The sequence below is a fragment of the Mchenga conophoros genome, linkage group LG13 (genome assembly GCF_057382185.1).
Source record: "Mchenga conophoros isolate Kocher_MC1m ecotype Shallow Benthic linkage group LG13, M_conophoros_male_GT1.1, whole genome shotgun sequence".
Lineage (NCBI taxonomy): Eukaryota > Metazoa > Chordata > Actinopteri > Cichliformes > Cichlidae > Mchenga > Mchenga conophoros.
This window is the reverse complement of record NC_140538.1, coordinates 604,023-617,840: the sequence shown is the minus strand read 5'-3', so window position 1 is coordinate 617,840 and position 13,818 is coordinate 604,023.

Here is a 13,818-nt window from a genome sequence, read left to right as displayed (position 1 = left end):
TATATAATGCATGTTTAAGAGTGGTTGCACAATAGCATGTTTAAAGAAAGTGAGAACTGCACGTGAACTAAGAGATGTGTTGACCACAGTTAAAATACGACAGCCAACAGTGATAAAAACAGGATTAAATAAGATAAATAGGGGAACATAATAATTACACTCATCACAAAGAGCAGGACATAAAGGGGATATTAAGAGGTCAATAACAACAGGTTCTCTGCATAAGGTTACAAGTTTTTTCAATAAGATCTCACACATTATATTGCTTAATGTAACTACAGATATTGATCTGTAGTCAGAAGATCAATAAGAGAAATAAAAACCATACAAGGAACTTGAGACCTGGGTGGTGATACAAAAACTCAGGATTTGTCTTCTTTACAGCTCTTTGATACTAAACATTATGTTCAAAGAATTTCAGGAAACTCCGGAGAGGATCTTGGAGTGCCTCCTCTTTTCATTTTCACTGCGCTTGTCTGCAGATACGTCAGAGAATGAATATTCTCGTTCAGCCGAGGCTCACAATGTGCCCTCTTTCTCAAAGAGGAGCAAGAGCAATTCAATCAACTATCTCCCAGGAAGTATGGTCAAAAACTCCTCTACACTGTATTCATAGCTCAATTTCAATTCAGGTCAATTCAGTTTTATTTATACAGCACAAAATCACAACAACAGTCACCTCAAGGTGCTTTATACTGCAGAGTAGACCCTACAATAATGTATGCAGAGAAACACCCAAGAATCATATGAACGAGCACTTTGGCGACAGTGGGAAGGAAGAACTCCCTTTTAACAGGAAGAAACCTGGAAGGATCACCCGATCCAGCCCTAACTATATGCTTTAGCAAAAAGGAAAGTTTGAAGCCTAATCTTGAAAGTAGAGATAGTGTCTGTCTCCTGAATCCAAACTGGAAGCTGGTTCCACAGAAGAGGGGCCTGAAAACTGAAGGCTCTGCCTCCCATTCTACTTTTAAATACTCTAGGAACAACAAGTAGGCCTGCAGAGCGAGAGCGAAGTGCTCTAATAGGGTGATATGGTACTACAAGGTCATTAAGATAAGATGGGGCCTGATTATTTAAGACCTTGTATGTGAGGAGCAGGATTTTGAATTCTGGATTTAACAGGAAGCCAATGAAGGGAAGCCAAAACAGGAGAAATAGATAAATTCCATCAGCAGTGCTCGGTAACCATTCTGTGTTGATGTAAACACACAGTCCACCGACATGTGCTTTTCCGAATATGCCTTCTATCCACTGAGTAAATGTGAGCAGTGAACGACTCTACTTCATGGATTTTGATTTTGACCCAGATGTAATCAGCGTATTTGCACCAGTGACTGTAGCTTTAAAGAGCCAAGTGTTCTTCAGTTGCCCAAAGGATAAGAGTTTGTTGTTTCTGGATGACAGGTTTGAGGGAACAATGAGGTGCTAATTTGTTTGTTTTCACCCACATATAGGAAACACATCATTGGATTAAAAAGGAGCTTAAATTTCAGGGATGTGTTTTTGTAGTAACCCACAGGAACTTTTTATGTTATTTGAATTTCTTTTCAAAAATGGGGAATAACATCAATTTGTGTTCATCATGAAAAACATAAATGTTAAAGTTTCATACTTCAAAGTTTTACTAGTTGAAATGTTAACTAAGCATCTCTAATCAGTTCATATTGTTGGAACTGTGTTTATTCTGACAGAGTTCTGATGACGTGTCAAAGCCGGGTCTGTGTTGTGCAACATGTCTGCTGGAGGGGATCTCGTTTTAGTCATAATTTAAGAGATTTAATATGAAGTGTTTTTAACCTTTACACCAGTCATCTGTTTTAGAACATGTATCGAGGAATAATTTATTTGCATCGGAGTGTGTTCGATGCAATAGTTGACCAGAATAAAATACACAGAAGGCTGGCATCTAAGTTCTGTAGTGTTTATCAAGAGTCATGTTTTCTCTTCCTCAAACACAAATAAAATGCAGGTTAATATCGAACAGTGTTTGTTTATCGATAAATAATCCTGAACTTTTACATTTACTAGTTTACAAGAAACTGTTCAAGGGTGTGTAGCAGCTGTACAGCATGTTTAGTCATATTGAAAACACTGGTAACAAGAATTCATGAACGAATGTATAAATCAGCAGTTTAATCTGAAAACAGAAATCAAACAGGATCAAATGCATTTCTTTCTATTCTTTTATTTTCTAAACATTTTGAGTATTTAAATATTTACAAAGTTTTCATTTCACCTAATAAACAGGTTTAAAATGTTTTCTTTAGCTGGAAAAAAACGCCTGTTGTTTGCATAAATATGTCAGTCAAAACATTAAAAAAGAAAAACAATACTACTTTTATAAAGCTATCTGTAGTTAAAAAAATTAATAATTAACATCCCCAAATCAACCAGTTTTTAACATCAGATAAAAACAATGAATTCTTTCTTTGTTTAAAACTAAAGAATAAAAATAAGCCGTGTCTGTCCCAGAAACTGGATTGTAGTGCTGTCACTGCAACTAAAGATCTCAGCTAAGGATGGAAAGGTAACAGTGCAGGAACCGTAGTCACGGGTGGGCGTGGGGCAGTTCATGTCAAGGACCTGGTTCAACTTTGATCGTTCACTTGAGAACATTGATTTGGTTAAACATATTCATTTGCTACAATCTTGAACACAAAATCAAAACAAATAATAAAAATCATTTTTGTTAGCAAAATTTCCCAAAGCAGGTTTATAAGTCATTCTGTATTATAGGAAAAGATATTCATTGGGTTCATCTGCTGTGCTTGGTTGAAGTAAGAGGTTCTCTGACGTGATAAGGCAACACAAGGTGAGAATGGGTTCATCACAGGTATAAGGTCCTCTCTGCTGGCATCCACTGCCTCCCGAGGAACTGTTTCAGAGGATCCTGTCCTCTAAAACCATGAGGGATGGTGTACGTGGGAATCACGCATCCACTTGGAGCAACTGCATCTCTGCTTCTGCGTATTCTGTTGGTGTTCCACAAATGTGCAGCTTGCTGCAGCTCTTCCTGTAAATGTTAACAGTTATAAAAATCTCACATCAGTAAAAGAACAGATTTCTTTTGGTTCAACGTGTTACCCACGTGAGTGGGAAACACGTTGAGAGGAAGGAGTGAGAGGAAGGACGCTAGCATCAACTAGCTAGCCGGTCGTCACGGCAAAGCTACAAGAGCGTCTCTCAGCATGGGCCCGAAAAAAGTTCTGTCAGCCGAGGAAGGAGACGATATTAAGAAGTCGCTGGAGTTTATGACAGAGGAGATTTCTACTGTCAAACTGCAGCAGAAAGCCATCCTGGACCTGGTCGAGGAAGTTAAGGCTCTCCGCATCCAGAACGCCGAGAAGGATCGGTGGCTGGCGTACCTGGAGAACAGAGTGGTGGATTTGGAGCAGGACACCCAGATGAACGATGTTATCATCACGGGGCTTCGCATCAAACCCCGGTCATACGCCCGGGCGGTCGCCACTGACAATGTAGGAGGGCCAGGAGAGGAAGATGTCAACTCCACGGAGCATCAAGTGGTTACCTTTCTACGGTCCAAAGGTGTGGAAGTGGATTATAACAACATTGAGGCTTGCCACCCTCTACCCCGAAAAAATGACAGTAACAAACCAGCCATCATTGTGAGATTTGCAAACAGAAAACAGAAAACAGCACTGTTAAAACAAGGAAGGAAACTGAAAGGATCCGATGTCTTCATGAACGAACATCTGATAAAAAGAAATGCGGACATTGCCAGGAAAGCACGTTACTTGAAGAAACAGGGAAAAATTCAAAATACATGGACCACCAACTGCGAAGTATTCATTAAACTCAATGGAACACCGGAACAAGCCAAAGTGTTGGTCATCAGAAATATGGAAGAGCTGGACAAATACTGAGGTCAACTTACTCTGGAGGTATGAATACACATGTGACGTGACACACAACACAACACATGGCACAGTCCAAAAGAACTTCATCTGCATCCGGCAACAATATCAACATAACTCATTGGAATTCTCTTTATGATAATCTGGAACTGAGAACATTTCGATACACAGACCATAATGTTCTAGACTTAGAAAAGGATATAGACCCGGAAAATAATTTCTTCTACAACATCAGCTGTAACTGCTGCTACTTCACTGATGAACAGTTTAAGCACACCATCAACACGGAAAATAAATTATCAATAATCCATTTTAATAGCAGAAGTCTGTATGCCAACTTCAACAATATAAAGGAATATCTAAATGAGTTGACAAATCCATTTGGAATTATTGCCATTTCTGAAACATGGATCAATGCGGAGAAAGGAATGGACTTTGGACTGGAGGGATATGAAGTGAATTTTGTAAATAGAAGGAACAAGAGTGGAGGGGGAGTAGCTGTGTATGTGGATAAAAACCTAAACTACAAGGTGGTAGAAAGTATGACAACTGTAATTGATAATTTACTAGAATGTATAACAATTGAAATTTATAAGGAAAAAGAGAAAAATGTAATAATTAGCTGTATATATAGAACACCTGGCTCTAGTATTCAAGTATTTAATGACTTCATAGAGGAAATATTCTCTAAAACAAATCAAAAAGTTATGTTTATCTGTGGTGATTTTAATATTGACCTGTTGAATCCAAAAAAGCATAAAATGACCGATGAATTCCTAAACACTATGTACAGTTTGAGTTTACATCCTAAAATAACCAGGCCTAGCAGAATTACACCACATTGTGCCACCTTACTTGACAATATTTTCACTAACAATATGGAAAACAACATTGTGAGCGGAATATTAATTAATGACATCAGTGATCACCTACCAGTTTTTGCAGTTTATGACACTAATTATAAGAAAAATCAGCATGAAGAACAACTGAGATACAGACGTGTAAGGACAGAAGAAACTATGACTGCATTTAAGAACGATCTATTAAATCAGGACTGGGACAAGGTGTACAAAGAAGCTGATATTGATATTGCATATGGCATATTTTTAAGAATATTCATGGAGTTGTACGATAAAAACTGTCCAACAATAAAATACAACAGAAAGCACAAATATTCAGATAGACCATGGCTCACTAAGGGTTTACAAAATGCATGTAAAAAGAAAAATACACTCTATAGGGAATACCTAAAACAAAGAACAAAAGAAGCTGAAAATAAATATAAAAAATACAAAAATAAGTTGACCAATATTATACGTGTATGTAGAAAGGAGTATTATAGTAAAATATTGAACAACAATAAACATAATATGAAAGGAATATGGGATGTTTTAAACGGTATCATTAAAAATAATTCTGGACAACAAAGTTATCCACAATACTTTATCGATAATGGCAATATTATGGAAAACACTGCTGATAAGGTCAACAGCTTTAATCATTATTTTGTAAATATTGGACCAAAACTGGCAGAACAAATTCCTGAGTCACTGCCATCAGTAGAATGTAGTGAAAACCTGATTGATAGGAACCCTAACTCAATGTTCCTCACATCAGTGGAGGAAAAAGAAATAATTGACATTGTACACATGTGTAAATATAAAACATCCACTGATTGTAATGATATTGACATGAAAATCGTCAAGAAGGTGATTGAAGGAATTGTAGGACCTCTAACATATATTTGCAACTTATCATTTCAGACGGGAAAAGTGCCAAACAAAATGAAAATAGCTAAAGTTGTGCCGCTGTATAAAACCGGGGATAGACGCCACTTCACAAATTACAGGCCTGTTTCTTTACTACCACAATTCTCCAAAATCCTAGAAAACCTGTTTAATAAACGATTAGACAAATTCTTAGATAAATATAAATTACTCTCTGACAGTCAATATGGATTCAGATCAAAAAGATCAACATCTCTGGCATTAATCGAATCAGTTGAGGAGATTACGAATGCTATAGATCAGAAACAGTATGCAGCTGGAGTATTTCTGGATCTCAAGGAAGCATTCGACACAATCAATCATGACATATTAATTAATAAACTGGAACGGTATGGGATTAGGGGGGTTGTACTGCAATGGGTGAAAAATTATTTAAGTGACCGGAAACAATTTGTGAAGCTGGGTGTCCATTCCTCATCATGCTTGGACATTGCTTGTGGTGTTCCACAAGGCTCTGTACTGGGTCCAAAATTATTTATTATTTATATAAATGATATTTGTAAGGCATCTGATATATTAAAATTAGTATTATTTGCAGATGACACAAATATTTTTTGTTCTGGGGGGAATCTAAAGGAGCTGCTGGATACAATTACTTCAGAAATGTGCAAAATTAAAAAATGGTTTAACAGGAACAAACTATCGCTAAATCTAAGTAAAACTAAAATTATCTTATTTGGGAATTCCCTTAGAAATGCACAAGTGCAGATTCATGTAGATGGTGTGGAAATTGAAAGAGTACTTGAACATAAGTTTCTTGGTGTGATTATAGATGATAAATTAAACTGGAAGTCTCATATAAATCATATACATAACAAAATTTCAAGAAGTGTCTCAATCTTGAGTAAAGTAAAACACATTCTGGACCACAAATCACTCCACATTCTCTATTGTTCCCTGATTGCACCGTATTTGAATTACTGTGCAGAGGTTTGGGGCAATACTTACAAATGTTCGCTATCATCAATCTTTATATTACAAAAAAGGGCCATAAGGATAATCCATAAAACTGGTTACAGAGATCATACAAATCCACTATTCTTAAAATCAAAAATTCTAAAATTCACAGATCTGGTTCATTTTCTCACAGCACAAATTATATATAAAGCAATAAATAACCTGCTTCCTGACAATATTCTAAAAATGTTTTCTAAAAGGGAACGGGGATACAATTTGAGGGGGGAATTAAATTTAAAACATCCTCGTATCCGTACAACATTAAAAAGTTTTTGCATCTCTGTGTGTGGAGTGAAGCTGTGGAACAGACTAAGTAAAGATATGAAGCAATGTCCAAGCATGGCGCAGTTTAAAAAGCGGTTTAAGGATATGGTTTTTACAGGGTACAGGGAAAAGGTAGAGATTTGATAGGGTGTTCTTGTCTAATATTTTCATGTGTGTGCGCATGCACGGGTTTGTTGGTATGGGTATATATATATATATATATATATATATATATATATATATATATATATATATATATATATATATATATATATATATATATATATATATAATTGTAGGCTGTGCTTGTCAGCGCACACTCTCAACTGTGCCTCTGTAGGAGGTGGTGATAACATCTGGACTCAGATGCAACCTTTTCAGCCTCCAAAAAAGTGCAGGCAGTGGTTTACTTGGTGTGCAGGGACCAGGACAGATTGTTCATCACATGAACTCCCAGGAATGTGCTGCACGCTCTCTACTGTGCTGGTGTTGATCTAGAGTGGTGTGACTGTGAGCTGTTTTTCCTGAAGTCGATCAGTAACTCCTTGTTTTTATCCTAAATCAGGACCAAGTTGTTGTTGCTGTACCCCGACGTAAAACGTCACGTGAAACGTGAAACGCTCCACCTCCTCCCTGTAGGAGTCTCCCCATTGTTGTATCGTCTGCATACTTAATGATGTGATTTGTACCAAACTTTGCACAGCAGTCATGTGTCATTAGGGTGTATAACAGCAGTCTCAGGACACACCCCTGAGGAGAACCAGTGCTTAGATGGTAGATGTGTTGTTTCCCACCCGCACAAACTGAAGCCTGTTTGTCAGAAAATCGAGTACCAGTTTTGAACGGGTGTCTTCATCCCCAGTGGGCCAAGTTTTTTTTTGATTATGGTGTTAAATGCTGAGCTGAATTCTGCAAACAGCATCCGGACACGAGTTCTTTTCCTCTGGGTGACTCAGGCTCAGGTGCAGTCGATATAGCATCCTCAGTTCGTTTGATATGCAAATTGAAGAGGGTCAAGTGAGAGTGGCAGAGTGAGGTGATGTTATTCTTAATCAGTCTCTCGAAGCACTTCATTTTCAAGGATGTAAGTGCTACAGGCCAACAGTCATTTAAGCAGGTGACTGAGGGTTTCTTTGGCACCGCTGAAGGCTGCAGTTTTGTAGCAGAATGGCACAGCAGCTTGACACGAGGAGATGCTGAATATCTCCCTGAAGATGTGAGTGAGTTCTTGTGCACATCCCTTTAACAGACGACTCGGTATATTATTGGGACCTGCAGCTTTCGTCTTGAGGTTAAAGCTCAGCACCTGCTCATCATGATGTGGGGTTATGCTTTTGCTTTGACAGGTGGACATCATATGATGCAGAACAGCAAATGTTCTCCAAAAGATCTCCCCCAAAGTTCACATCAGTAGTTCAGATTGTGAAAAGATGTAATGCTCCAGTCATATTTACTTGTCCAAGGTATATCAACTGCTAGAACAAACTTTATATTGTAAGGTCGACCTACAAAAATACATACAGAGGAAAAACCCAACAATCATATGACCCCCTATGAGCAAGCACTTCGGCGACAGTGGGAAGGAAAAACTCCCTTTTAACAGGAAGAAACCTCCGACAGAACCAGGCTCAGGGAGGGGCGGGGCCATCTGCTGTGATTGGTTGCGGTGAGAGAAGGAAGACAGGATAAAGACATGCTGTGGAAGAGAGACAGAGGTTAATAACAGATATGATTCAATGCAGAGAGGTCTGTTAACACATCAGCAGTAGTGTTACAACAAGATCAGCCTCGAGGTGAACCAACAGCTCAAGCTCATGTCAATATTCACAGTAGTTCACTGGTTTAGTGTTAGTAAGACCCTAAGGGCCTTCATCAGGAAGTCAATGGGGATGTGGCCTACAACACTAGAGACCAACTACAAGCTAATTTCACAAGCAATCATCAGGCACCTCCTGTATGACATCAAGCTGTGTGCCAGGAGTGAACGAGACATCGATTCACTGATCCACACCACCAGGATCTACAGCACAGGTGTTGAAGTCCAGGCCTCGGGGGCTGGTGTCCTGCAGGTTTTAGATGTGTCCTTGATCCAACACAGCTGATTTAAATGGCTAAATGATCTCAGCGTGTCTTGAAGTTCTCCAGAGGCCTGGGAATGAAGTCATCATGTGATTCAGGTGTGTTGACCCAGGGTGATATCTAAAACCTGCAGGACACCAGCCCTTGAGGCCTGGAATTCGACACCCCTTATTTACAGTGATGACTTCAGACTGGAGAAGTGCAGTGGCATGGTAACTGAGGGAAACTAACTGCTAACTGAGCGGGTCGGCAACATTGCAGACAGGGCTGGACTGGGACAAAAAATCAATCCGGGCATTTTGACTAGAGACCAGGTCTTAAAGCCATAAAGCCTTTGAATGAAAACGCTGTTGTGACAGTGATGTACAGTCTTGTTGGTATATGTATGATTTCTATACATTTTACGTCAGATAAAAACTTTGGTTGTAAGATTCAGATAATTATATAATAAAAGTGAGACATTTTAAATGAGAATAAGAAAGAAAAGTATTTCTTTGGGCCCCCCTCTCCCTGTTAATTCAGTAAGGACATCTCCTGGTTTCATCTTCATGTTTCCCTCTCACCACATATCCAAACCGACATCATGACCAGCAGCTAAACAGAAGGAAGGAGGCTGAGAACTAGTGAATCCGAACCACCATCCAGGATAAGACAACAAACAACAGGACATCTGGAAGATGGCCACAACTGACCATGTGTTCAGTGAAAACTTCAGGACCTAATAGATCCCATCTACCAGAGCCTAATCCGACTCATGATGACCACACAGGCACTATTTAATAATGTTCTGCTGCAGCGAACAAAAAAAATACATTTACTCTTTAAAAAACTGATTTGTACATCACTCATAACAGGCATGTTATTGTGATTGTCATTATTTCTGAACAGGAGAGAGAAAGCCTGTCCCAGCTAATTGGTACTATGCACACTGTGTTGAAAACTGTCATATTAGATCTTTCCTCTCTTGACTGTTAGTAAATGGACTTACTGCACATTACATCGATACATAGATATCGACCCTGATTGAATATAATCACTGAGGGGTTTAATTTGTCAAAACTGCAGTCTCTACATAAAGACACATTTTTATAACTTAATGTGCTTTTGAAGCTCTGTCACCTTCCAGCAGACCTGCTGCTCCAAAACAATGAGATAAATAAGAGTGGGCGAGTCTTTGCCAGATAATGCAATGAGACTGTCGGGGTTTTTCTCTGTGAACAGTGTTTGGATTTGGACCTGGGTTAATCCCTTGTGAAAACAGCCCTGCATGCACTCTGCTCTCCTGGGCTCCTGGATAAATATCGCCCAATTAGAGGTGCCTGGGACTGGTTTTATACCAGGCTAGTCTGCAGTCAGTGTGTGTGTGTGTGTGTGTGTGTGTGTCTGCGCACACATAAGGCATTTTCCAATCATCATTGCAAAGATAACCTCATAGTTTTACTTCATAAACCTAAGAATGGATATTCAGTGATATACGTCACAGACATGTAAGTTTCTTTGTATATAGACAAATATAGCATCATTATTAAGTAGCATTTCAGGTTCTAAAAAGGCATATTTATATTTGACTTAATATTTATCATTTTGATCCTCTGCAGTTTTCTACAGAAGCATTTTTTCACTGATAAACGCGACGACACAATAAAGCTATTTTAATAGGAAACTGTGGGCTTAGAGTGAAGAGCTACAGCCTTTGGAGAGAATCAGTAAAATATGTTATTGTTTCTCATTAAATATAGCTATTGTACAAATGTAGATTAATTCTACTGTTGTGTCAATGTTGTTAGTTTCTATTTGTGTGACTTTCTTTACAGCAGTATTTTGGAATAAAAAGTGACATAAGCCCAATGGTTTATCACAACAACAAGAAGAAGAATCATCATGTTATGTTCAACATATCTACTGATTACAGGAGATTGCATCGAACATGAACAGAAGAAGAAGAATAAAGTGAAAGTGAGGAGAGCCCGTGCCGTAAACTGACAATGTGTCTGCAACACAAACTCACAACATCTCTTCAAACTGTGTGCATGGCATGCATATTGGAGTCCATGATCAGGATAGTGGGGGGAGTTTTAAGGCAAACAGGAAATTACATGCAAGACAGCACAAGCTGGAGGGGCTGGAGAAGAGAACAGAAAAGCTAGATCGGTCGGCTCGGCACTGCAAAGGCTTACTGTAGGAATGTTAATCCTCCTAATGTATTACAGTTGGAGGAAGAACAGGACCACAGGCTGACCCGTGGCCTCGGGGCACAAAGGGGGAGGAGACGCAGGAGAGGAGACACAATACAAGGTCAGAAGAGAGAAGACAAACTGTAGGCAGATGTGATGAAAGATAAAAGGAAGTGTGGTAACGTATTGTCTGTTTGTGTGTTTTCAAACTTTCCACCACCTGGCATATGAACATAGGTTTTCTGAAAGCCCTAAATCATTCCTGTCCTATTAATACGAGATGTGCCAGCTCCTGCTTCACTGAGCCTCCATCACAAATTTGCCTGAGCTCTCCTCCAAGTTCAGCTTCGACCTCAACCATGGTGCGGTACACACCCATTTCTGTCTCCAGCATGACACAACGCTGGCTTCAGCTATAATACATGCATTGTGAAAAGTGATGTGAAGAACAATCTCCATAGTTTTATATGAAGACTGAAACATGTAGCTCGACTCTGTGTACACACCAGTTATCTGTCGTGGTCTGTGTGCTGCCATCCATCAGGGCGTGGTTTCCATTTCTCACCTGCTGTGACCACCTGCAAGCCTTCAAACAGCAATCAGCCATCCAGTGTTTAAGACTTCCACTCTCTGCCAGACCGTCTACTACCCTTGGTGGTAACTTGGCTCATGTACTCTTGAATTTGGGAGCGGTCTCTGTGCTACCTTTGTGTCTTCCTGTGCTCTCTGCATCCTTACCTGCCGTCGCTGGATTTTCCCTCACGGCTCACCTGAATAGCCTCCGCTGGCTCTCTTCTCTGCCTGCCCTCCTGCCCGTCTCTCACAAGGTTGGACTGTCTACCTCTCACACACTCCTCCCCCAAGGCCTCACTTCTCCCAACCTGAGAAGCACCTTCTCCATTCTTCTCTGTCACCAGGCTGTTATTCTCTGTCCCTCCACTAACCGCTCTCTTCCTCTGTTTCCAGTGATGCCTGAGACTCTCACCTCAGCCCACTACCCCAGTTCACCCCCTGGACAAATAAAAGGTTGTTCACTTAATTAATTTGTTGTTCATTGGGTCTGCTTTTGGGTCCTTCCCACGTATCGGACTGTACAGTGACAGTACAGTCAGGACCGCTATTTCAAAGCAGGGCATCATAATCACATGAGCAGTCCCTGCGATTGTTAGTACAGCATTATAAATCCATTAATGACTAACTGGCGCAGATTCTCTCAGGACATCCGTTCTGGGACCGTTGAAGGTCCTACTCGGCTGTCTCCCCCCACAGATCACACTTGCTCAGCCAGTCCTACGCCTCCTTCAAGCATGATCCAAGACACTGTTTCAGCAGCACCCGAGTCTTTTCCCGGTGATTTGTGTTGCTCTGGTGGCTTTTTATTACAAAGCTCATTGGTGTTCGGCATGAACAAACTGGAGTCTATTAGATAGATATGATACAAACCACTGCAGCACAGTACCTGTAATACCTACAGCATGTTCTAATCGCTCTAATAGGATATTATGGTCGACAGTATCGAACGCTGCACTAAGGTCTAGCAGGACAAGCACAGAGACGAGTCCACTGTCAGAGGCCATAAGAAGATCATTTGTAACCTTCACTAAAGCTGTTTCTGTGCTGTGATGAGCTCTGAAACCTGACTGAAACTCTTCAAATAAGCCATTCCTCTATCACCCTATTAGAGCACTTCGCTCTCGCTCTGCACACACACCTTTTTGATATAGTTAGGGCTAAAGGTGGGGATTGATCAGAATTTAGCACTTACGATTCCATTATCGATTTAGTTCCTTATCAATCCCTTATTAATTGTTGGCGGCTCCGGTTTGAGAGTCGCCACCATCTCTAAGCAGCAAATCAAAGACATTACATTCCTGCAAACTGATTACATGCTGTAGGTCAAAGGATTGTGGGTGTTGGTATTTCTGCACTTTGCTGTGATCAGCGTAGGTGTCAATACTCAAAAAAAGTAATGTATTACACAGAACCATTTTTGAGTTAATTACTTACTAATACCTTAAATGTAATGTAATGCATTACTTAATTATTCCCAGGAGGAAGTAAGTCGTTAAACTACATTACTGTTGCATTTCTCTGTGAAATGACCTGAAACACATTCTCTCATAATTATCGTTTAACAATATATACCTGAGGCTACAGTCCTACACACCAGCACACATGTGATCTTACTCTTAGTGTTTAGGTATGAACACAAAGCAAAAATGAAACCAGAGACTTTAAAGTGATCTTTAGAAACATGAAGAGGGTCGTATTTTGCACATATTCAACTCTGTATATTTTATATATTTTATTATTATTATTATTATTTTATTTTATTTTTTTACTATTTAATTTGTAAAAATGTGTATACACACACACACACACACACACACACACACACACACACACACACACGTAGGAAAATATTTAGTATACACATCCAGAAATGCATACACTATTATATATTGTACATATATTTATTAGTTTCAGGTTGGCCATTCTTGTATTTTGCTCGTTTGTGTTGTTGTGTTTGCACATCTCTGTTGCTTGTGGGGCTCGCACACAAGAATTTCACTCGCATGTGCTGTGCCAGTGTGCCTGCACATGTGATGTGACAATAAAAGTGATTTGATTTTATCGTATGGTCTTTACTTTCCAATATAAAGTGCCCTGGGGCAGCTG